This window comes from Triticum aestivum, chromosome 7B (genome assembly GCF_018294505.1).
Source record: "Triticum aestivum cultivar Chinese Spring chromosome 7B, IWGSC CS RefSeq v2.1, whole genome shotgun sequence".
NCBI classification, from domain to species: domain Eukaryota; kingdom Viridiplantae; phylum Streptophyta; class Magnoliopsida; order Poales; family Poaceae; genus Triticum; species Triticum aestivum.
In genome coordinates this window covers 763,025,441-763,030,460 of record NC_057813.1, presented here as the reverse complement: position 1 = coordinate 763,030,460, position 5,020 = coordinate 763,025,441, and positions in this window count along the sequence as shown.

Sequence of the window (5,020 nt, the reverse complement as noted above, 5' to 3'; positions counted from 1 at the left end):
AAGTTGATCTTCAAGATCGTTCCTTAGCCGTGTGCGGTGCCCCCCTCCACCATATTCCACCTTGGTCATATCGTCGCGGAGTTTAGGCGAAGCCCTACGCCAGTAGAACATCATCATCGTCACCACGCCGTCGTGATGACAGAACTCATCCCCGACACTTTGCTGGATCGGAGTCCGGGGCTCGTCATCGAGCTGAACATGTGCTGAACTCGGAGGTGTCGTACGTTCAGTACTTGGATCGGTCCGATCGTGAAGACGTACGACTACATCAATCGCGTTGTCATAACGCTTCCGGTTACGGTCTACGAGGGTACGTGGACAATAATCTCCCCTCTCGTTGCTATGCATCACCATGATCTTGCGTGTGCGTAGGAATGTTTTTGAAATTACTCCGTTCCCCAACAATAGGTTCATGGGCGGAACCCGCAAGTTGATCACCAAAACATACATCAAGCACAGATAAGCACGGCAAGACATACATCAAGTGTTCTCAAATCCTTAAAGACTCAATCCGACAAAATAACTTCCAAGGGAAAACTCAATCCATTACAACAGAGTAGAGGGGGAGACACATCATAAGATCCAACTATAATAACAAAGCTCGCGATACATCAACATCATGCCATAGAGAGAACACGAGAGAGAGAGAGAGAGATCAAACACATAGCTACTGGTACATACCCTCAGCCCCGAGGGTGAACTACTCCCTCCTCGTCATGGAGAGCGCCGGGATAATGAAGATGGCCCCCGGTGATGGGTTCCCCCTCCAGCAGGGTGCCAAAACGGGCTCCCGAGAGGTTTTTGGTGGCTACAGAGGCTTGCGGCAGCGGAACTCCCGATCTATCTTCGTATTCGATGGTTTTAGGGTATATGGGAATATATAGGTGAAAGAAGTCGGTCGGGGGAGGCTCAAGGGGCCCACGACATAGGGGGCGTGCCCAGGGGGTGGGCGCGCCCTCCTATCTCCTGGCCTCCTCGAAGCTTCCCTGGCTTGTACTCCAAGTCCCCGGATCATGTTCGTTCCAAAAATCACGCTCCGTAGGTTTCATTCCGTTTGGACTCCGTTTGATATTCCTTTTGTTCGAAACACTGAAATAGGCAATAAAACAACAATATGGGCTGGGTCTCCAGTTAGTAGGTTAGTCCCAAAAGTAATATAAAAGTGTATAATAAAGCCCGTAATCATTCAAAATAGATAATAAAATAGCATGAATGCTTCATAAATTATAGATACGTTGGAGACGTATCATCTCCTTGTCATCCCCCACTAGTATCAGACGAGGCAAATTCTCGTGGCCCGGTTTGACACTGGCGACGGAAACCTTGAAGACGTTCGGGGGGATCGGCCGGCTGTGGAACAATGGTTCCTTCAGCTCCATTATCGTCGCCCTCCCCACGTCCACATTTTGGTCGCCGATGGTGTACAATATGGTGCACGGGGATTCGTCGGCCTACAAAGAAAAGTCTGCAACGTGAGACATCCGAAAGGCAACGAAAATGGGAGATTATACATTTATTGAAGGGGGCCAGTGTGACAGATACCGTGAGGACGTCGAGCTCAGCCAAAGATGAAGCACCGCCGAGCACGTCCGGTGCCGGAGCCGGTGCGGGAGCAGGTGCGGGAGCCGGTGCAGGAGGAGGTGCGGGAGCCGGTGCGGGAGCCGGTGTGAGAGCAGGTGCTGGTGCAACGCTAGTCGAGCTGCTCCCCAAGAAGTCAGCAAGGGGAAAGTCCGCTGCATTTTTTTCTGGATTTTGCTTGGTCCAAGTGAAAACGGCCGGAACCAAGGAAGTAGATATATCTCCAACCACCTATTTTGCGGCAGCTACCGCTGTTGCGACTATCTGAGATGATTTCTTCTCAACCGCAATCTCAACCTTCTTGTCGATGTTCTCTTCAGTTAACCTCCGTCTTTCCTTTCTCTCCTCCGTGGTCTCACGGTAGTACTTCTTCCACGTGGCGCCGTCTCCGACACCGTGCACGCGTCCATACGACGGTCCAGTATCCACCGGGAGTCGTTTCAATATGTTCAACACCCGGTTGAATGGAGTGTCCCACGTGGGCCTCGCCAATGCCTCAGACGGCGATTCGCTTTCGGCCGCAATCCTGTGATGCTCTCTCTGCAAAAGGCACAAGGATCGTTTACAAATATGACTAATGTGTGTAGTCGAATTGTTGAGAAACTAAAATTACCAGCAGTCTCATGAACTCCGTCGTGACCGGGTTTGTCTCATAAACCTTCTTCACTGGGTCCCAACGGTGCCTAGCCCTGAGGACGTCACGCTCCTGCGGGACGGTGAACTCCGCCAAGGGGTCTGGGATGCCCAGACTAGCAGCTTCCGCGTCCTCCTTGGCCCATTTGGACCTCTTTACGCCATAACCATGGCTTCCGAGGTAGTGGCTCCCAATGTTCCTCTCTTGAAGCCCCTTCATGTATTTAGACTTTTTTTGGCAGCTTCGGCCTCGCAAGCCTCCTTGAATATTTGAAACTGCTCAACCATGATTGTCGAATTATCCTTTACAATCTCGTAGTAGGGTTCCTTGTCGATGATCCTTGCTTTGACCCTTGTTCTCTAGGCGGCCAACGCGTCGCTAAACTTGGTCATGGTGTGTTTGTTTATCTTCTTCATTGCCGGGCCCTTGTCTGGATCTTCATAATCCTTTTCATTCCGGCCCGGGAACAAGAATATCTGGTGAAACTTCTTTAGGAGGGAGGGCCTCATATTATCTATCTTCTATAGTTTCTCATCGTTGATGGTGGCGGTTTTCCGTACGATGCAGCCAATTTGATTGCCGTAGCACTTGCGCGCTTCCTTAGGCGTCTTTGGCTCAAAATTGCCGTCGTCCACCTCCGTGACCACCAGTCTAGTAGTCCTGAGTTTGTTAGGAAGTCGTTGCCTCTTTGCTTTGGTTCTACACTGGCTCCACACCCCGAGGCAGCGCCGGTATCAGTCTCAGCGCCAGTCTCAATGCCGGTCCGAGTCTCAGCGCTGGTCTCAGTCTCAGCACCGGTCTGCGTGTCGGTCTCAGTCCCCGATGCCACTGGTGGGCCTAGCAACAACATCGGTTGATCGTTGGCAAGGCTCAAAAATTCGTCTGCCGCCCAGTAGACGTCGTCGCAATCACCAGAACCCTGTCCTTCATTGTTGCTAGCCATGTTTACTATGATTAAATCTTGTCAATTAATTGTAGACCTAATAAAATGAATAATGACATTAAAAATGCCTATTGTTTTGCAGGAACGTTGACTCCTTCCTGGTGTGGCAAATCCCGGGTGAGGGAGTCCTGGACTAGGGGGTGTCCGGACAGCCGGACTATCATCATCCGCCGGACTCCAAGACTACGAAGATACAAGATTGAAGACTCCGTCCCGTGTCCGGATGGGACTTTCCTTGGCGTGGAAGGCAAGATTGGCGATACGAATATGTAGATCTCCTACCATTGTAACCGACTCTGTGTAACCCTAGCCTCCTCCGGTGTCTATATAAACCGGAGGGCTTTAGTCCGTAGGACAACATACATTACAACAATCATACCATAGGCTAGATTCTAGGGTTTAGCCTCCTTGATATCGTGGTAGATCCACTCTTGTACTACCCATATCATCAATATTAATCAAGCAGGACGTAGGGTTTTACCTCCATCAAGAGGGCCCGAACCTGGGTAAAAACATCGTGTCCCTCGTTTCATGTTACCATCTGCCTAGACGCACAGTTCGGGACCCCCTACCCAAGATCCGCCGGTTTTGACACCGACATTGGTGCTTTCATTGAGAGTTCCTCTGTGTCGTCACCGATAGGCTTGATGGCATCTTCAACCAACAACGCTGTCCAGGGTGAGACTTTTCTCCCCGGACAGATCTTCGTATTCGGCGGCTTTGCACTGCGGGCCAATTCACTTGGCCATCTGAGCAGATCGAAAGCTACGCCCCTGGCCGTCAGGTCAGATTTGGAAGCTTAAACTTCACGGCTGATGTCCGCGGAGACTTGATCTTCGACGGACTCGAGCCACAGCCAAGCGCGCCGCACTGTGACGACGGGCATGATCTAGCTCTGCCACCGAACAGTGCCTTGGTGGCCGCACACGGATCCGCTTCGGCCATTAGCCCGGAGCCGATCGCCCAGATCGAGGGCCGGTGGATAGACGCCGCCCTGGGGGCTTCAACATCCACGGCGATGGAGCCGAACACTAATCTTGTCCCCTGCGAAACTCGTGATTCCGAGGCGTCGGACTCCTTGCCGGACTACGAACCTCCCGCGCCCCTACCAATCGATCCGGATTGGGCGCCGGTTATGGAATTCACCGCCGCGGACATCTTCCAATACTCGCCTTTCGGCGATATCCTGAATTCACTAAAGCACCTCTCGTTATCAGGAGAGTCCTGGCCGGACTATGGCCAGGATGGTTGGGTACGGACGACGAAGAAATTCAGAGCCCACCCACCACCCACTTTGTTGCCACTGTCGACGATCTAACCGACATGCTAGACTACGACTCCGAAGACATCGACGCTATGGACGACGATGCCGGAGACGAACAGGAACCAGCGCCTACAGGGCACTGGAAGACCACCTCGTCATACGGCATATACATGGTGGACACCCCAAAAGACGGGGACGGCGAAGAAACAGCGGTGGCAGACTCTTTAAAGAAGCAGCCCAAACGCCGGCGTCAGCGGCGCCGCTCTAAATCCCGCCATAGCAAGAATGGAGATTCCGGCACAGGAGATAATAATACTCCAGAGAGTGCCGAAGACAATCCCCTCCACCAAGATTCAGCACAGGAGGATGCAGAAGCAAGCCCTCACGAGAGGGCGGCAGACGAAGAGGTTGAGGATCATAACTATATGTCTCCCTCCGAAGACGAAGAAAGCCTCAACGATGACGAATTCGTCGTACCTGAGGATCCCGTCGAACAAGAGCGCTTCAAGCGCAGGCTTATCGCCACAGCAAACAGCCTAAAGAAAAAGCAGCAACAGCTTCAAGCTGATCAGGACCTGCTGGCCGATCGATGGACCGAGGT